This window comes from Choloepus didactylus, assembly GCF_015220235.1.
Source record: "Choloepus didactylus isolate mChoDid1 chromosome 23 unlocalized genomic scaffold, mChoDid1.pri SUPER_23_unloc3, whole genome shotgun sequence".
Taxonomy (NCBI): Eukaryota; Metazoa; Chordata; class Mammalia; order Pilosa; family Megalonychidae; genus Choloepus; species Choloepus didactylus.
In genome coordinates, this window is record NW_023637597.1 from 93,872 (window position 1) to 115,597 (window position 21,726).

Here is a 21,726-nt window from a genome sequence, read left to right on the forward strand (position 1 = left end):
GAAAGCAGTATGTTGATCCATTTTGAAAACTAAGTTGAATTGAGCTTTCATTCACACATATGTGTTTTTCCTGGGCTGAAATGTCACTTTTCGAAAACACTCACTTTGAACTCTATGAAAGACTTTTGTTGCTCTGTTTCAAAAACTAAACTGAATACCACTGTTTTTCACTTCTATGTGTTTTCCTGTACTGAAAAATCACTTCTTTGAAAACAGTCACTTGGAACTCTGTAAAACCAGTATCTTGCTCAGTTTTGAAATCTAAGCTGAATACAGCCTTAATTCATTTCTATGTGTTTTTACCAGGTTCAGAAAGCACCTTTTTGAATACAGTCATTTGGAACTCTGCAAAAGCAGTATGTTGCTCCATTTTGAAAACTAAGTTGTATACAGATTTCATTCAGTTCTGTGTGTTTTTCCTGGGGCAAAAAATCACCTTCTGGAAACAGTCACTTGGAACTCGGTGAAAGCAGTATTTTGCTCCATTTGTATCTAAGCTGAATACAGCATTCATTCACTTCTGTGTGTTTTTCATGAAAAACCACTTCTTTTAAAACAATCACTTGGAACTCTTCAAAAGCTGTGTAGTTGATCCATTTGGAAAACTACACAGAAAACAGCTTTCGTTCACTTCTAAGTGTTTTTCCCTTGATGAAAGAATCCCTTTTCTAAGTACAGTCATTGGAAATCTGTGAAAGATGTATGTTGCTCCATTTTGAAAACTCAGCTGAATACAGCTTTCACTCAATTCTGTGTGTTTTTCCTGGGCTGAAAAATCACTTTTTTGAAAACAGTCACTTGGAATTCTGCCAAAGCTGTATGTTGCTTCATTTTGAAAACTAAGTTGAATTCAACTCTCATTCACTTCTATGCATTTTTCCTGGACTGACAACTCCCTTTTTGGAAAACAATCACTAGGAAATCTGCAAATGCAGTCTATCACTCTGTTTTGAAAACTAAGCTGAATACACCTATCATTCACTTCTCTGTGCTTTTCCTGTGCAGAAAAAAACACTTTTTTTGAAAACAGTCCTTTGGAACTATGTGACAGCAGTATGTTGCTCAATTTTGGAAACTAAGTTGAATTGAGCTTTTGTTCACTTCTATGTGATTTTCCTGAGCTGAAAGATTACTTTTTTTAAAACAATCACTTGGAATTCTTCAGAAGCTGTATGTTGCTCCATTTTGAAAATGAAGCAGAATACAGCTGTCATTCACTTCCATGTCTTTTTTGTTGGATGAAAAATCCATTTTTTGAAAACAGTCACTTGGAAATCTGTGAAACTGTTTGTTGCTCCATTTCAAAAACTAAGCTGGATATAGCTTTCATTCACTTCTATGTGTTTTACATGGGCTGAAAATTCACGTTTTTGAAAACAGTTACATGGAACACTGTGAAAGCATTGTTTTGCTCCATTTTGAAAACTAGGTGAACACAGCTTTCATTCACTTCTATATGTTTTCCCTGGGCAGAGAAAACACTTTTATGAAAACAGTCCCTTGGAACTCTGTAAAAGCAGTATGTTGCTCCGTTATGAAAGCTAAGCCAAAAACAGCTTTCATTAACTTCTATGTGTTTCTCCTGTGCTGAAAAATTACTTTTTTTGAAAACAGTCACTTGTAACTCTGCAAATGCAGTATGTTGCTCTGTTTGAAACCTAAGCTGAATACAGCTTTCATACATTATTATGTGTTTTTCCTGGGCTGAAAATCACTTTTTTGAAAACAGTCACTTTGAACTCTGCCAAAGTGTTATATTGCTCTGTTTTGAAAACTAACCAGAATACAGTTTTCATTCACTTCTGTTTTTTCTGGGCTGAGAAATCTATGTTTTGAAAACAGTCTCTTGGAACTGTGCAAAACAGAATGTTTTTCCATTTTGAAAACAAAGTTGAGTTGAGCTTTCATTCACTTCGATATGTTTTCCCTGGGTGGAAAAATCACTTTTTTGAAAACAGACACATTGAAATCTGCAAATGCTCTATGTTCCTCTGTTTTGAAAACTAAGCTGAATACAGCTTTCTTTCAGTTCTATGTGTTTTCCTGAGCTGAAAAATCACTTTCTTAGAAACAGTGTCTTGGAAGTCTGCAAAAGCTGTATGTTGCTCCATATTGAAATCTAAGATCAATACAGCTATCATTCACTTCTCTGAGTTTTTCTTGTGCTGAAAAATCCCTGTTTTGAAAGCATTCCATTGGAACTCTGCAAAAGCAGTATGTTACTCCATTTTGAAAACTAAGTTGAATTTAGATTTCATTCACTTCAATGTGTTTCTTCTGGGCTGAAAATGCACTTTCTGGAAACAGTCACTTGGAATTCTGCAAAAGGCTTATGATGCTCTGTTTTGAAAACTAAAGTGAATACAGCTTTCATTCACTTCTATGTGTTTGTCATGGGCTGAAATATCCCTTTTTTTTTGAAAATAGTCACTTGGAAAACTGGGAAAGCAGTATGTTGCTCTGTTTTGAAAACTAAGTTGAATTGAGCTTTCATTCATTCCTATGTGTTTTTCCAGGGATGAAAAATCACTTTTCTGGAAACAGGTATTGGAACTCTGTGAAAGCAGTATGTTGCTCCATTTTGAATACTAAGATGAATGCAGTATTTATTCACTTCTATGCATTTTTCCTGGGATGAGAAATCACTTTTTGGAAAAGTCACCTAGAGCTCTGTGATAGCAGTATGCTGCTCCATTTTGAAAACTAAGATGAATACAGCTTTCATTCAATTCTATGTGTTTTTCCTAGGCTGACAATTCTGCTTTTAAATACAGTCACTTGTAGCTCTGCAAAAGCCTTATGTTGCTGTGTTCAAAAACTAAGCTGAATACAACATTCATTCATTTCTACATGTTTTTCCTGGGCTGAAAAATGATTTGTTGTAAAAAGTCACTTGGAAATCTGCAAAAGAAGAATGTTCCTCTGTTTTGAAAACAAAGCTAAATACAGATTTCATTCACATTTATGTGTTTTTCATGTGCTGAAAATTCACTTTTTGAAAGAGTCACTTGGAACACTGTTAAAGCAGTATGAAGCTCCATTTTGAAAACTAAGCTGAATACAGCTTTGATTCACTTATGTGTTTTCCCTGGGCTGAAGTATGACATTTTGTGAACAGTCACTTGGAAGTTTGCAAAAGAAGTATGTTGCTCCATTTTGAAAACTAAGCTGGATAGAGCTTTCATTCATGTCTATGTGTTTTTCCTGGGCTGAATAATCATTTTTTGAAGACAGTCTCTTGGAACTCTGTGAAAGCAGAATGTTGTTCTGTTTGAAAAGTAAGTTGAATTGAGCTTTCATTCACTTGTATGTGTTTTTCCTGGGCTGAGAAATCGCTTTTTTGAAAAGAGTCACCAGGAACTCTGTGAAAGCAGTGTTGCCCCTTTTTGAAAACTAAGCAGAGTGCAGCTTTCATTCACTTACATGTGTTTTTCCTGGGCTAAAAAATCACCTTTTCAAAACAGTCACTCAGTCTCTATGAAAGCATTATGTTGCTCTGTTTTGAAAACTAAGTTTAATTGAGGTTTCATTAATTTCTAAGAGTTTTTCCTGGGCTGAAAAATCACTTTTTAGAAAACAGTCACTTGGAATGCTGCAAAAAGTAGTATGTTGCTCCATCTTCAAAACTTAGCTGAATACAGCTTTCATTCACTTCTAGTTTTTCTTCCTGGGCTGAAAGATGACTTTTTTGAAAACAGTGACTTGGAACTCTGCAAAAGCATTATGTTGCTCCATTTTGAAAACTAAGCCAAATACAGCTTCCATTCACTTCTATGTGTTCTTCTTGTGCTGAAAAATCACTTTTCTGGAACAGTCACTTGGAACTCTGCGAATGCAATATGTTGCTCCATTTTGAAAACTAACCTGAATACAGTTTTCTTTCACTTCTAAGTTTTTTACCCGGGAGTAAGTATCACTTTTTTGAAAACTTTCACTTGGAACTCTGTGAAAGCAGTATGTTGCTCCATTTTGAATCAAAGCTGAATACAGCTTTCATTCAATTCTATGTGTTTTTCCTGGGCTGAAAAATCACCTTTTTGAAAACACTCACTTGGAACTCTCTTTCAGAAAGTGAATTTTCAGCACAGGAAAAACACATAAATGTGAATGAAATCTGTATTTAGCTTTGTTTTCAAAACAGAGGAACATTCTTCTTTTGCAGATTTCCAAGTGACTTTTTACAAAAAAGAAGTGTTGCTCTATTTTGAAAACTAATTTGAATTGAGCTTTCATTCACTTCTATGTTCCATTCCTGGGCTGAAAAATAGCTTTATTGAACACAGTCCCTTGGAACTCTGTGAAAGCAGTATTTTGCTCCATTTTGAAAACTAAATTGAATTGAGGTTTCATTGATTTCTAAATGTTTTTACTAGGCTGAAAAATCACTTTTTTAAAACAGTCATTTGAAATGCTATGAAAGTACTATGCTGCTCCATCTTGAAAACAAAACTGAATACAGCTTTCATTCCCTTCTGTAAGTTTATCTGGGGCTGAGAAGTCTCCTTTTTGAAAACAGTCACATGGAACTCTGTGAAAGCAGTATGTTCATCTCTTCAAAACTATGTTGAATTGAGCTTTCATTCACCTCTATGTGTTTTTCCTGCACTGAGAAATCACCTTTTTTAAAGCAATCCATTCAAACTCTTTGAAAGCTGTATGTTGACCTGTTTTGAAAACTAAGCTGAAAAGAGCTTTCATTCAATTCTATGTGTTTTCCCTGAGCTGAAAAATCACTTTTTGAAAAGTCACTTGGACTCTGCAAAGCAGTTTGTTGCTCCATTTCAAAAACTAAGTTTAATTGAGCTTTCATTCACTTTATGTGTTTTCTCTGAGCTGAGAAATCACCTTTATGAAAACAGTCTTTGGAACTCTGAGAAAGCAGTATGTAGCTCCGTTTTGAAAATTAAGTTGAATTGAGATTTCTTTCACTTCTATGTGTTTTTCCTTGGATGAAAAATCACTTTTTGGAAACAGTCTCTTGGAACTCAGCGAGAGCAGTATGTTGCTCCATTTTGAAAACTAAGGTGATTACAGCTTTCATTCACTTCTATGTGCTTTTTCTGGACTGAGAAATCACCTTTTTGAAAGCAGTCACTTGGAACACTTCAAAAGCAGTATGTTGCTCCATTTTGAAAACTAATTTGAACTGAGCTTTCATTCACTTCTATGTGTTTTTCCTTGGATGAAAAATCCCTTTTTTGAAAACTGTCATTTGGAAATCTGTGAAAGTTTTATGTTGCTCTGTTTTGAAAACTAAGTTGAATACAGATTTCATCAATTCTATGTGTTTTTCCAGGTCTGAAAAATCACTTTTTTGAAGTGGAACTCTGCGAAAGCTGTTATGTTGCTCCATTTTGAAAACTAAACTGAACGCAGCATTCATTCACTTCTATGAGTTTTTCTTGGGCTGAAAAATCACTTTTTTTTTGAAAAAAGTGTCTTGAAACTCTGCAAAAGGCATTTGTTGCTCCGTTTTGAAAACTAAGTTGAATTGAGCTTTCATTCACTTCTATGTGCTTTTCCAGGGTTGAGAAATCACTTTTTTTTTGAAAATAGCCACTTGTCCCTCTACAAAAGCAGTACGTTGCTCTGTTTTGAACACTAAGCTGAATACAGCTTTCATTCACTTCTATGAGTTTTTCCTGAGCTGAGAAATCACCTTTTTGAAAACAGCCTCTTGAAACTCTGAGAAAGCAGTATGTTGCTCTGTTTTGAAAACTAATTTGAATTGAGCTTTCATTCACTTTTATGTATTTTTCCTTATATGAAAAATCACTTTTTGGAAAGAGTCTCTTGGAACTCAGTGAGAGCAGTATGTTTCTCCATTTTGAAAACTAAGGTGATTACAGCTTTCATTCACTTCTTCATTGTTTTCCAAGAAGAAAAAATCACTTTCCTGAAAACAGGTACTATGAATTCTGCAAAGGCAGTATGTTGCTCTCTTTTGAAATCTAAGCAGAATACAGCTTTCATTCTAGTGTACATTGTTATCCCAGGCTGAGAAATCACTTTTTTGGAAACAATAATTTTGAACACTGTGAAAGCAGTATGTTGCTCTGTTTTAAAAACTAAGGTGAATACAGCTCTCACTCACTTCTGTGTTGTTTTCCAGGCTGAAAAAAACCACTTTGTTGAAAACAGTCACTTGGAAATCTGTGAAAGAACTATGTTGCTACATTTGGAAAACTAAGCTGAATAAAGCTTTCTTTTATTTCTGTGTTGTTTTCCCAGGCTGAAAAAACACTTTTTGGAAAACAGTCATGTGGAAGTCTGTGAAAGCATTATGTTGCTCCATTTTGAAAATTAAGCTCAATACAATTTTCATTCACTTCTACATTTTTTCCCAGAAGAAAAAATCATTTTTTTGAAACAGTCACTTGGAACTCTGCAAAACCACTATGTTCCTCTGTTTTGAAAACTAAGGTAAATAAAGCTTTCATTCACTTCTATGTTGTATTCCCAGGCTGAGAAATCACTTTTTTGAAAAGAGTCAATTGGAACACTGTGAAAGTAGTATGTTGCTCCATTTTGAAAAATAATCTGAATACAGCGTTCATTCACTTCTCTGTTGTTTTTCCAGGCTGAAAAATCAGTTTTTTGAAAACAGTCACATGGAACACTGTGAAAACAGTATGTTGCTCTGTTTTGGAAACTAAGCTAAATACAGCTGTCATTCACTTCTATGTTGTATTCCCAGGTGAGAAATCACTTTTTTGAAAACAGTCACGTGGAAATCTGTGAAAGCAGTGTGTTGTTCAGTTTTGAAAACTGAACAGAAGCAGCTTTTGTTTACTTCTACATTGTTTACCCAGTCTAAATATCAGCTTTTTGAAAACAGTCAATTGGAAATCTGCAAAAGCAGTACATTGTTGTCTTTTGAAACCAAAGCTGAATACAGCTTTCATTCACTTCTATGTTGATTTCTGAGGGTGCAAAATAACTTTTTGGAAAACAGTCACTTGGAACTCTGTGAAAGCAGTATGTTGCTCCATTTTGAAACATATGCTGAATACTCATTCCATTCACTGGTACATTTTTTCCAGGCTAAAAAATCAATTTTGAAAGCAGTCACTTGGAACAATGTGAAAGAAGTATGGTGCCCCATTTTGAAAAGTAACTACAATAGAGTTTTCTTTCACTTCTATGTTGTTCTCCCTGGCTGAGAAATCACTTTTCTGAAAACAGTCTCTTGGAATTCTGCACAAGAATTATGTTGCTGCATTTTGAAAACTAAGCTGAATAGGGCATCCATTCACTTCTTCATTGTTCTCCCAGAAAAGTCACTTTCTTGAAAACAGTCACTGGGAATTCTGCAAAGGCAGTATGTTGTTCTGTTTTGAAAACTAAGCTGAATACAGCTTTCCTTTACCTCTATGTTTTTTCCCAGGTTGAGAAATCACTTTTTTAAAACAGTCTCTTGGAATTCTGCATAAGCAGTATGTTGCTGCATTTGGAAAACTAAGCTGAACAGATCTTCATTGAGCATAAGCAGTATGTTGCTGCATTTGGAAAACTAAGCTGAACAGATCTTCATTGACTTCTATGTTGTTTTCCTAGGATGAAAAATCACTTTTTTCAAAACAGTCACTTGGAACTCTCCAAAAGCAGTATTGCTCCGTTTTGCAATCTAAGCTGAATACATCTTTCATACACATCTATGGTGTTTTCTCAGGATGAAAAATCACTTTTTTCAAAACAGTCACTTGAAATACTGCAAAAGAAGAAAGTTGTTCTATTTTGAAAACTATGCTAAAAAGCACATTCATTCACTTCTATGTTGTTTACCCAGGTTGAAAAACCACTTTTTTTGAAGACAATCAATTGGAAATCTGTGAAAGCAGTATGTTGTTGCATTTTGAAAACTAAGCTGAAGAGAGTTTCCATTCACTTCTTCAATATTTTCCCAGAAGAAAAAGTCACTTTCTTGAAAACAGTCACTTGGAAATCTGCAAAAGCATAATGTTGTTCCATTTTGAAACCAAAACTGAATACTGCTTTAATTCACTGGTACATTGTTTTCCCAGGCTTAAAAATCACTTTTTTGAAAACATTTCTTTGGAACTCAGCAAAGTAGTATGTTGCTGCATTTTGAAAACTAAGATGAATACTGCTTTCATTTACGGGTACATTGTTTCCCAGGCTGAAAATCACATTTTGTAAACAGTCACTTTGAACTCTGTGAAAACAGTATGTTCTTCCATTTTGAAAATGTAGCTGAATGCAGCATTCATTCACTTCTATGTTGTTTTCCCATCCTGAAAAATCACTTTTTTGAAGACAGTCACTTGGAAATCTGTGAATGCAGTATGTTGTTGCCTTTTGAAAACTAAGCTGAATAGAGCTTCCATTCACTTCTTCTTTGTTCTCCCAGAAGAAAAGTTACTTTCTTGAAAACAGTCACTGGGAGTTCTGCAAAGGAAGTATGTTGTTCTATTTTGAAAACTAAGCTGAATACAGCCTTCCTTTACTTCTATGTTTCCTCCCAGTCTGAAAAATAACTTTTATGAAAACAGTCACTTGGAACTCTCCAAAAGCAGTATGTTGTTCCATTTTGCAATCCAAGCTGAATACAGCTTTCATACACATCTATGGTGTTTTCCCAGGATGAAAAATCACTTTTTTCAAAACAGTCACTTGAAATACTGCAAAAGCAGAAAGTTGCTCTGTTTTGAAAACTATGCTAAAAAGCACATTTATTCACTTCTATGTTATTTTCCCAGGTTGAAAAACCACTTTTTTGAAAACACTTACTTGGAAATCTGTGAAAGCAGTATGTTGCTCTGTTTGAAAACTAAGCTGAATAACACTTTCATTCATTTCTTCATTGTTTTCCCAGAAGAAAAAGTCCCTTTCTTGAAAACAGGCACTTGGAAATCTGTGAAAGCATTATGTTGCTCCATTTTGAAACCAAAGCTGAATACTGCTTTAATTCACTGGTACATTGTTTTCCCAGGTGGAAAAATCACTTTTTGAAAACATTCCTTTGGAGCTCAGCAAAAGCAGTATGTTGCTGTGTTTTGAAACCTAAGATGAATACTGCTTTCATTTACTGGTACATTGTTTTCCTAGGCTGAAAATCACTTTTTTGTAAACAGTCACTTTGAACTCTGTGAAAACAGTGTGTTCCTCCATTTTGAAAATGAAGCTGAATAGAGCTTTCATTCACTTCTCTGTTGTTTTCCCATGCTGAAAAATCACTTTATTAAAAACAGCCACTTGAAACTCTGCAAAAGTAGTATGTTGCTCCATTTTGAAACTTTGCTGAATAGTGCTTTCATTCACTTCTACATTGTTTTCCCAGATGGAAAATCACTGTTCTGAAACAGTCACTTGAAACACTATGAAAGCAGTATGTACCTCCATTTTGAAAACTATGCTGAAAAGAGCATTCATTCACTTCTATGTTGTTTTCCCAACTGAAAATTCACTTTTTTGAAAACACTGTCTTGGAACTAAGTGAAAGCAGTACTTTGCTCCATTTTGAAAACTAAACAGAAAACAGCTTTCATTCAATTCTATGTTGTTTCCCCATGCTGATAGTTTACTTTTTGAAAAGCAGTATGTACCTCCGTTTTGAAAACTATGCTGAAAAAGCATTCATTCCCTTCTACATAGTTTTCCCAGGCTAAAAACTTCCTTTTTTGAAAACAGTCACTCAGAAATCTGCAAAAGCCATATGTTGCTACATTTTGAAAACTAAGCTGAATACAGCTTTCATTCACTTCTACATTGTTTTCTCAGAAGCAAAAATCACTTACTTGAATAGTCACTAGGACCTCTGCAAAAGCAGAATATTTTTCCTCTCTGAAAACTAAACTGAATACAGCTTTGATTCACTCTGTTGTTTTCTGTGCCAGAAAAAAATGACTTTTTGGAAAACAGTCACTTGGAACTCTGCATAAGCAGAATTTTGTTCTGTTTTGAAAACTAAATTTAATAAAGCTTTCATTCTCTTCTATGTTGTTTTCTGAGCCTCAAAAATCACTTTTTTGAAAACAGTCCCTTGGAACTCTGTGGAAGCAGTATGTTGCTCCATTTTTTAAACTAAGCTGAATAAAGCATTCATTCAATTCTATGTTCTTTTCCCAGGCTGAAAAATCACTCTTGACAACAGTCACTCAGAACTCTGTGAAAGCAGTATGTTTCTCAGTTTAGAAAACTGAGCTGAATACAGCTTTCATTCACTGCTATGTTCTATACCCAGAAGAAAAAAATCACTTTTTTGAAAACAGTTACTGGGAATTCTGGAAAGGCAGTATATAACTCCATTTTGAAAACTAAGCTGAATACAGCTTTCATTCACTTGTACGTTGCTTACCAAGCCTGAAAAATCACTTTTATGACAGTCCCTTGTAAATCTGCGAAAGCAGTATTTTGCTCTGTTTTGAAATCTAAGCTGAATACAGCTTTCAATCCCTTCTGCATTCTTTACCCAGGCTGAGAAATCACTTTATTGAGAACAGTCACTTGGAACACTGCAAAAGCAGCATGTTGTTCCCTTTTCAAAACTCTGCTGATTACAGCTTCATTCACTTCTGTGCTGTTTTCCCAGGCTGAAAATCACTTTTTTGAAAACGGTCATTTCCAAATCTGTGAATGCAGTATGTTGCACCATATTGAAAACTATGCTGAATGCAGCTTTCATTCACATATATATTGTTTTCACTTGGTGAAAAATAATTTTTTGAAAACAGGCCTCTGGAAGTCTGCAAATGCAGTATGTTTCTCTGTTTTGAAAACTAAGCTGAATGCAGCATTCACTCACTTCTACATTGTTTTCCCTGGCTGAAAAATCACTTTTTGGTAAACAGTCACTTGGAACTCTCTGAAAGAAGCATGTTGTTCCATTTTGAAATCTAAGCTGAATATTGCTTTCATTCAATGGTATGCTGTTTCCCAGGCTGAAAAATCAGTTTTTGAAAACAATCACTTGGAACAATGGAAAAGAAGTATGGTGCTCCATTTTGAAAACTAAGCTGAATAGAGCTTTCATTCACTTCATTGTTGTTTTCCCAGGCTGAAATATCACTTCTTGAAAACAGCCACTTGGAATTCTGCAAAAGCATTATGTTTCTTTTACATAACTACAGATTATGCAGCTTTCATTCCCTTTGTTGTTTTCCCAGCCTGAAAAATCACTTTTTTTATGACAGTCACTTGGAAATCTGTGAAAGTAGTATGTTGCTCCATTTTGAAAACTAAGCTGAATAGAGCTTTCATTCACTTCTATGTTGTTTTCTCAGACTGATAATCACTTTATTGAAAAGAGTCACTTGGAACTGTTCAAAAGCAGTATGTTGCTCCCATTTCAAACTCAGCTGAATACAGCTTTCAGTCACATCTGTGTTGTTTTCCCAGGGTGAAAAATCACTTTTTTAAAACACTCACTTCAAAATCTGCAAAAGCAGTATGTCACATCATATTGAAAACTAAGATGAATACAGCTTTCATTCACTTCTATGTTGTTTTCCCTGGCTGAAAAATAATTTTTTGAAAACAGGCCCTTGGAAGTCTGTGAATGCAGCATGTTTCTCCATTTTTAAAACTAAGCTGAATGCAGCTTTCATTCACTCCTATGTTGTTTTCCCAGGCTGAAAAATCACTTTTTGGATAACAGTCCCTTGGAACTCTCTGAAAGAAGTATGTTGTTCCATTTTAAATACTAAGCTGAATACAGATTTTATTCACTTTTATGTTCTTTCCCAGGATGAGAAATCACTTTTTGAAAACAGTCACTTAGAACTCTGCAAAAGCAGTATGTTGCTCCATTTTGAAAACTAAGCTGAATACAGCTTTCCTTCACTCCTATGTTGTTTTCCCATGCTGAAAAATCACTTTTTTGAAAATAGTCACCTGAAACTCTGTGAAAGCAGTATGTAGTTCTGCTTTGAAAACTAAGCTAAATAAAGCTTTCATTGACTTCTACATTGTTTTCCCAGGCTGAACAATAACTTTTTGGTAAACAGTCACTTGGAACTCTCTGAAAGAAGTATGTTGGTCCGTTTTTAAAACTAAGCTGCATAGTGCTTTCATTCACTGGTATGCTGTTTTCCCAGGCTAAAAAATCACTCTTTGAAAACAGTCACTTGGAACAATGGAAAAGAAGTATGGTGCTCCATTTTTAAAACTAAGCTGAATAGAGCTTTCATTCGGTTGAATGTTGTTTTCCCAGGCTGAAAAATCACTTCTTGAAAACAGTCACTGGAATTCTGTGAAAGCATAATTATGTTACATTTAGATAGCTACAGTTTTTGCAGCTTTCATTCAGTTCTATGTTGTTTTCCAAGGCTGAAAAATCACTTTTTTGAAAACAGTCCCTTGGAATTCTCCAAAAGCAGTATGTTGCTCCATTTTGAAAATGAACCTGAATACAGCTCTCATTCAGTTCTATCAAGTTTTCACAGGCTGAAAAACCCTTTTGAAAATGGTCACTTGGAAATCTGAGAAACCAGTATGTTGCTATGTTATGAGAACTTTGCTGAATACAGCTTTCATTAATTTCTATGTAGTTTATCCAGGCTGAAAAATCACTTCCTTGGAAACAGTCTCTTGGAAATCTTCAAAAGCTGTATGGTGATCCATTTTGAAACCTCACCTGATTAGAGCTTTCATTCACTTCTGTCTTGTTTTCCCAGACTGAAAAATCACTTTTTTGAAGACAGTCACTTGGATCTCTATGAAAGCAGTATGTTGCTCCATTTTCAAAACTAAGCTGAATAAAGCATTCATTCGATTCTATGTTTTCCCAGGCTGAAAATTCACTCTTTTGAAAACAGTCACTCAGATCTCTGCTAAAGCAGTATTTTGCTCAGTTTTGAAAACTAAGCTGAATACAGCTTTCATTCACTTCTATGTTGAATTCCCTGAAGAAAAAATCTCTTTCTTTAAACAGTCACTGGGAATTCTGGAAAGGCAGTATGTAGCTCCATTTTGAAAACTTAGCTGAATACAGCTTTCAATCACTTCAATGTTGTTTTCCCAGTCTGGGAAATCCTTTTTTTAGAAACAGTCATTTGGAACACTGTGAAAGCAGTATGTTGCTCCATTTTGAAAATGAAGCTGAAAACACCTTTCTTTCAATTCTTTGTTGTTTTCCCATACTGAAAATCACTATCTTGAAAACAAACACATGGAAATCTGTGAAAGCATTATGTTCCTCCATATTGTAAACTAAGCTGAATTCAGCTTTTATTCACTTCTATGTTATTTTCCCAGGCTGAAAGAACACTTTTTTGAAAAGAGTCACTTGAAACTCTTTGAAAGTAGTATGTTGCTCCAGTTTGAAAACTTAGCCAAATACAGATTTCATTCACTTCTGTGTTGTTCTCCCAGTCTGCAAAATCACTTTTTGAAACAGTCCCTTGGGTCTGTGGGAAAGAAGTATGTTCCTCTATTTGAAAACTAAGATGAATACAGCTTTCATTCACTTCTATGTTGTTTTCCCAGGCTGAAAAATCACTTTGTGAAAACAGTCACTTGGAAATAAACAAAAGGAGTATGCTGCTCCACTTTGAAAACTAAGCTTAATACAGATTTCATTCAATTCTATGTTTTTTCCCAGACTAAAAAAAAAAATCACTTTCTTGAAAACAGTCACTTGGAACTCTGTGAAAGCAGTATATTGCTCCATTTTGAAATCTAACCAGAATACAGCTTTCATTCACTTCTATGTTGTTTTTCTGAGCAGAAATATCAATTTTTTAAAACATTCACTTGGAATTCTGTGAAAGCAGTATGTTGATCCCTTTTACAAATGAAGCAGAATACATTTCTCATTCACTTCTATGGTGTTTAACTGGGCTGAGGATCACTTATTTGAAAACAGTCACTTGGAAATATCTGAAAGCTGTATGTTGCTTGGTTTTGAATGCTAAGCAGTACAGTGCTTTCATTCACTTCTGTGGTGTTTTCCTGAGATGAAATGTCTGTCTTTTGAAAAGAGTCACTTGGAACTCTGCAAAAGTGGTACGTTTCTCCATTTTGAATTCTAGGCAGAATACACATTTCATTCTCTACTGTACACTTTTCCTGGGTTGAAAATTCACTTTTTTGAAAACAGTCACTTTTAACTCTCCAAAAGAAGTATGTTGCTCCATTTTGAATTTTAAGCAGAATACAGCTTTCTTTCACTTCAGTGGTGATTTCCTGGCCTGAAAATATCACTGTTTTGAAAAGAGTCACTTTTAACTCTGTGAAAGCAGTATGTTGCTCTGTTTTGAAAACTAAGCAGATACAGCTTCAACTCAGTACTGTGGTGTTTTCCTGCTCTGGAAAAACAATTATTTGATCACAGTCACTTGGAATTAGGTGAAAGCAGTATGTTGCTTCTTTTTCAATTCTACACATAATCCAGGTTTCATTCATTTCTATGGTGTATTCCTGGGGTGAAAATTGACTTTCTGGAAAACAGTAAATTGGAATTATGCCAAAGCAGTATGTTTCTCTGTTTTGAATTCTAAGCAGGATACAGATTTCATTCACTACTGTGGAGTTTTCCTGGGCTGAAAATTCACTTTTTTGAAAACAGTCACTTGGAACTCTCCAAAAGGAGTATGTTGCTCTGTTTTGAAAACTAATCAGCATATAGCTTTCTTTCCCTACTCCTGGGTTTTCCTGGGCTGAGAAATCACTTTTTTGAAAACAGTCTCTTGGAATTCTATGAATGTATTATGTTGCTCCATTTTCAAAATAAGCAGAATACAGCTTTTATTTACTTCTATGGTGGTATCCCAGCCTGAAAAATCACTTTTTTCAAAACAGTCATTTGGAAGTGAGCAAAAGCAATATGTTGCTCTGCATCAAAAACTAAGCAGTGAGGAGATAAGAAGGCAGCATAAAGAGGAGTGGAAGACTGTTAGTCCCCTCATGGAACAGTTCATAAATGACCAAAAGCCAGTAATTAACCTGGAATAACTGTGGGGGGACAAACACGACTGACCAATCATCATCCACCAACCTGAATTGGGAGGAATGCCTGAGATTGCAGCATAAAATCTCTAAATAAAAACTGCAGACCTGTGCTGAGAGCCAAGAGCTGAGAGCCCCTCCCCCATGGAATCTGCATGGTGCCAGAGAGCAGCACTCTCCAAACAAGTCAGTGGACCTCAGCCCAGCCACAACTGGGGTTTTAGTATAAACTGCTCAATACATACAGTGAATCCCCAACAAGCAGAGGCTTTTGGTGACAACTGATCTTGGGAGATTCGGGGGACATATCTGTCTCAGGATGGGGAGCCCAGAGGTTTGGGTGCTATTTCTGGCTGATGGGTGAATCTGGGGGCTTTCTTTCCCTTTCTTTCTCTGTGGAGAAAACCTCAGCAGTTTTCAGCTCACAGTGCTTTGTAGCAAAGAAAGCCTCAGCCATTTTAAAATCAAAATAATTTGATCAGCAGAGTCAGAGAAACAAAGAACTTATTGATATTCAGATGACCTCTGGGGGGGCATAGCTTCCCAAGAGGAAAGGGAGGGGCCCAGCTCTACTGCCTGCCTTACCAGAACCAGTCATTCGGAACTGTGTGAAAGCAGTATGTAGCTCCATTTTGCCAACTAAGCTGAATACATATTTCATACTCAACTATGGTGTTTTCCTGGGCTAACAAATCACTTTGTAAAAATCACCTGGAACTCTGCAAAAGCTGTATGTTGCTCTGTTTTGGAAACTAAGCAGAATACAGCTGTTCACTTCCATGATGTTTTCCTGGAATGAAAAATCACTTTATTTAAGATGGGCACTTGGAATTCTGCAAAAAACATATGGTGCTCTGTTTTGAAATCTAAGCAGAATACAGCTCTCATTCACCTCTGTGGTGTTTACCTGGGCTGAGAATCACTTATTTGAAAACAGTCACTGGGAACTCTGTGAAAGCTGTATGCTGCTCTGTTTTGAAGGCCAAGAGTTATACCACTTTCATTGAATTCTGTGGTGTTTTCCTGGGCTGAAATATCTCTCTTCTGAAAAGAGTCACTTGGAACTCTGCAAAAGCTGTATGTTTCTCCTTTTTGAATTCTAAGCAGAATACAGAATTTACTCACTACTGTGCAGTTTTCCTCAGTTGAAAATTCACTTTTTTGAAAATAGTAACTTCAAACTCTCTGAAAGCAGTATGTTGCTCCATTTTGAATACTTAGCAGAATACAACTTTCATTCACTTCAATTTTGATTTCCTGGCCTGAAAAATCATTGTTTTGAAAAGAGCCACTTTTAGCTCTGCAAAAGCAGTATGTTGCTCTGTTTTGAAAACTAAGCAGAATACAGCTTCAACTCAGTACTGTGGTGTTTTCCTGTGCTGGAAAATCACTTAATTGAAAACAGACACTTGGAATTCTGTGAAAGCAGTATGTTGATCTGTTTTGAAAACTAAGCAGAATACAGCTTATTTCACTTCAGTGGTGTTTTCCTTGGCTGAAAAATCACTTTTATCAAAAGAGTCTATTGAAATTCTGAGAAATGAGTATGTTGCTCCATTTTCAAAACCTAGTTGAATACAGCTTTACTTCACTTCTATGGTATTTTCATGGGCTGAAATATCACGTTTTTGAAAACAGTCATTTGGAACACTGCAAGAGTAGTATGTTGCTTAGTTCTGAACACTAAGCAGAGTACAGCTTACATTCACTTCTATGGTGTTTTCCAGGGCAGAAATATCATTTTTGAAAATAGTCACTTGGAAATATTTGAGAGCAGTATGTTGCTATGTTTTGTAAACAGAGCAGCATGCATCTTTTATGCACTTCTATGGTGATTTCTGGGCCTGAAATATCAATTTTTTGAGAAGAGTCAACTTGGAACTCTGCAAAAGCAATGTGTTTCTGCTTTGAAATCCAAGCAGAATACAGCTTTCATTCACTTCTGTGGGGTTTCCTGGGCTGAAAATTCTCTTTTTGAAAACAGACATTTGGAACCATGTGAAAGCAGTGTGTTGCTCCATTTTGTAAATGCAGAAGAATACTTCTGTCTTTCACTTCAATTGGATGTTCCTTGGCTGAAAAATCACTTTACTGAAAAGAGTCACTTGGAATGCTGTGATAGAAATATGCTTCTCTATATTAAAAACTAGCAGATAGTGTCTTTCATGCATTTCAATGCTGTTTAACTGAGCTGAAAAATCACTTTTTGAAATCAGTCACTTGGAATTCTGTGAAAGCAGTATGTTTCTAAGTTTTGAAAACTAACCAGTATACAGCATTCATCCTCTTCTATGGTGTTTTCCTGAGCTGAAAAATAACTTTTTGGAAAAAGTCATTAGGAACTTGGCAAAAGCAGTATGTTCCTCTGTTGCATAAAACTAAGGAGAACACAGCTTTCAATAACTTCTATGCTGGTTTCCTGGGCTGAAAAAATCACATTTTTGGAAAGAGTCACCTGGAACTCTGTGAATGCAATATGTTGCTCCATTTTAAAAACTAACCAGAATACAGCTTTAATTCACTTCTATGTTGCTTACCTGGGGTCAAAAATCACCATTTTGTTTACAGTCACTTGGAACTCCATGACAGCAGTATGTTCTTCCCTTTTGAAAATCAAGCAACATACAGCTTTCCTTCAATTCCATGGTGTTTTCCTGGTATGAAAAATCACTTTTTTGAAAAGAGTAATTTGAAACTTTACAAAAGTAGTACATTGCTCCATTGTGAAATCTATGCAAGATACAACTTTAATTCACTTCTATGGTCATTTACTGTGCTGAAAATTCACTTTTTTAAAAACAGTCACTTGCAATTCTGTGAAAGCTGTATGTTGCACCATTTTAAAAACTAAGCAGTATACAGCTTTCATTCACTCTTATGCTGTTTTCCAGTGCTGAAAAATCACTTTCTTGAAAACAGTCCCATGGAACTCTATAAGAGCAGTATATTGCTCTGTTTTGAAAAGTAAGCACTATATAGCTTTCATTCATTTTCCTGGGCTGAAAAACCACTTTTTTGAAAACAGTTCCTTGAAACTCTGCAAAAGCCATATGTTTCTTTGTTTTTAAAACTAAGAAGAATAGAGCTTTCATTCAGTTCTGTGGGGTTTTCTGAGGCTGAAAAATCACTTTTTGTTAAAAGCCACATGGCTCTCTGTGAAAGCAGTATGATGTTCCATTTGAAAGCTAAGCAGAATACAGCTTTGTTCAATTCTATTGTGTTTTCCTGGCCTGAGAAATCACTTTTTTGGGACTGTCACTTGGAACTCTGCAGAAAGCAGTATGTTGCTCAGTTTTGAAAACTAAGCAGGGTACAGATTACTTTCAGTTATATGGTGTTTTCCAGGGCTGAAAAATCAGTTTTTTGAAACAGTCACTTGGAAATGTGCAAAAGCAGTGTTTTCTCTGTTTTGAAAACTAAGAAGAATACAGCTCTCTTTCACTTCTATGGCATTTTCCAGGCTAAAAATTCACTTTATTGAAAAGATCTCTTGTAATTCTTCAAAGGCAGTGTAAATAATTACAGCTTTCATTCAATTCTATGGTGTTTTCCTAGGCTGAAAACCTCCCTTTTTTGAAAAAATGTCACTTGGAAATCTGCAAAGGCATTGTGCTGCTCTGTATTGAGCACTAAGCAGAATACAGCATTCATTCACTTCTATGGTGTTTTTCTGGGCTAAAATTTAACTTTTTAAAAAACAATCACTTGGAACCCTGTGAAAACTGTATGTTGCTCCATTTGAAAACTAAGAAGGATAGCACTTTCATTCACATTTATGGTGATATCCTGGGCTGAAAAATCACTTTTTGGAAACAGTCTCCTGTAACTCTATGAGAGCACTATTTTCCCCATTTTAAAGCTGAGCAGAATACAGGGTTCATTCAATTCTATGGTGTTTTCTTGGCTCAAAAATCAGGTTTTTGAAAACAGTCACTTGGAACTCTGTGAAAGCAGTATTTTGCTCCTTTTGAACAGTAAGCAGAATACACTTTACATTCACTTCTATGGTTTATTCCTGGGCTGAAAAATCACTTTTTAGAAAACAGTCCTTGAACTCTACATGAGCAGTATGTTCCTCCATTTTGAGAACTAATCAGAATACAGCTTAATTCACTTCTATGGTATTTTTCTTGGCTGAAAACTCTCTTTTTTGAAAAGAGACACTTGGAATTCTGTGAAAGCAGCATATTGCCCTGTTTTGAAAACTAAGTAGAATACAGCTCAGCTCTAATTCACTTCTATGGTAATTTCCTGGGCCGAAATATCACTTTTTGAAAAAGAGTCACTTGGTAATCTGTGAAAGCTCTATGTTGCTCTGTTTTGAATACTATGCTGATTACGGCTTTCAGTAATTTCTATGGGTCTTCCTGGGTTCAAAAATCAGTTTTATGAAAACAGCCACTTGCAATTCTACAAAAGCAGTATGTTGCTCCATTTTTGAAAACTGAGCAGGATAAAGATTTCAATCATTTCTATGGTGTTTTCCTGGGCTGAAAAATCTCTTTTCTGAAAACTGTCTTTTGCAACACTTTGAGAACAGTATATTGCTCCATTTATAAAACTGAGCAGTAAACAGCTTTTGTTCAATTCTATGGTGTTTTCCTTGGCTGAAAAATCAGTTTTTTGAAAACAGTCACTTGGAACTCTGCAAAGAAGTATGTTGCTCCGCTATGATACTAAGCAGGATACAGCTTTCACTGACTTCTACGGTGTTTGTCTGGGCTGAAAAATTACTTGTTTGAAAAGAGTCACTTGGAACACTATGAAAGCAGTACTTTGTTCCTTTTGAATACTAAGCCAAATACACCTTACATTCACTTCTGTAGTGTATTGCGGGGCTGAAAAATCACTTTTTAGAAAAGAGTCTTGGAACTCTACGAGAGCAGTCTATTGATATGTTTTGAAAACAAAGCAGAATACAGCTTAATTCACTTCTATGGTGTTTTCCTTGGCTGAAAAATAACTTTTTTCAAAAGAGTCAATTGACAAATTGCAAAATAAGTATCTTGTTCTGATTTGAAAACTAAGCAGATTACAGCTTTCATTCACTTCTGTGGTTTATCCTGGGCTGAAAAATCACTGTTCTGGAAACACTCACTTGGAACACTGCAAATGCAGTATGTTGCTCTTTTCAGAACACTAAGCACAATACAGCTTACCTTCATTTCTATTGTGTTTTCCATGGTTGAAAAATCACCTTTTGAAAACAGTCACTTCTTCTGAGAAAGAAGTTTGTTGGTTCATATTGAAAACTTAGCAGAATACAGCTTTCTTTCACTTCTATGGTGCTTTTCTGATCAATTCTATTGTGATTGCCTGGGTTGAATAATCACTTTTTTGAAAACAGTCACTTGGAATACTGCAAAAGCAATACGTTGCTCCATTTTGTAAACTAAGCAGAATACACATTTCATTCACCTCTATGGTGTTTTCCTGGCTGAATAATCACTTTTATGAAAACATTCTGTTGGAACACTACAATAGCAGTATGTTGCTCTCTTTTGAAAACTAAGCAGAAACACCTTTCAGTCATTTCTATGGTGTTTCCCTGGGTTGAAAACTCACTTTTAACAAAAATGTCCCTTGGAATTCTGCAGACTGTATGTTGCTCCATATTGAATACTAAGCAGAATACAGCATTCATTCATTTCTATGGTGTTTTTGTTGGCTAAAAAATCTTTTTTGAAAACCTTCTTTTGCTACTCTGTGAAAGTGGTGTGTTGTTCCGTTTTGAAAACAAAGCGGTATATACAGCTTTCATTCACTTCTATTGTGTTTTCCTGGGCTTAATAAACACTTTTTTGAAAAAATCCCTTGGAACTCTGCAAATATGTATGTTGATCCATGTTTAAAACCATGCAGAATACAACTTTCATTCTCTTCTCTGGTGTTTTCCTTGGCTGTAAATACACTTTTTGGAAAACAATCACATGGAATTCTGAAAGAGCAGTATATTGCTCTGTTTTGAAAACTAAGCAGAATGCAGCCTTCATTCACTTCTATGGTGCTCTCCTGGGCTGAAATATTGCTTTTTTAAAAAGAGTCACTGGGAACTCTGCAAAGAAGTATGTTGCTCCATTTTGATACTAAACAGGATATGGCTTTCATTCACTTCTATGGTGTTAGCCTGGACTGAAAAATTACTTTTTTGAAAACCGTCACTTGGAACATTGCAAAAGCAGCACTTTAATACTTTTGAATAATATGCAGAATACACCTTTCATTCACTTCTCTGGTGTATTCCTGGGCTGAAAAATCACTTTTTAGAAAATAGTCTTGGAACTCTACTAGAGCAGTATATTGCTACATATTGAAAACTAAGCAGAATACAGCTTAATTCACTTCTATTGCATTGTCCTTGGCTGAAAAATCACTTTTTTCAAGAGCCAATTGAAACTCTGCAAAATCAGTATGTTGTTCTGATTTGAAAACTAAGCAGGATAGAGCTTCCATTCACTTCTATGGTTTATCCTGGGCTGAAAAAATCACTGTTCTGAAAACAGTCACTTGGAACTCTGTGAAAGCAGTATGTTGCTGGTTTCTGAAACCTAAGCAGAATACAGCTTACATTCACATCTATGGTGTTTTCCATGGCTGAAAAATCACTTTTTGTAAACAGTCACTTCAAGTTATGTGAAAGCAGTATGTCGCTCCATATTGAAAACTAAGCTGAATACAGCTTTCATTCAATTCTATGGTGTTTTTCTGGGCTGAAAAATCATCTTTTTTGAAACCAGTCACTTGTACCTCTATGGAAGCAGTATGTTGCTGTGTTTTGAAAACTAAGCAGAATGCAGCTCTCATTCACTTCTATATTGT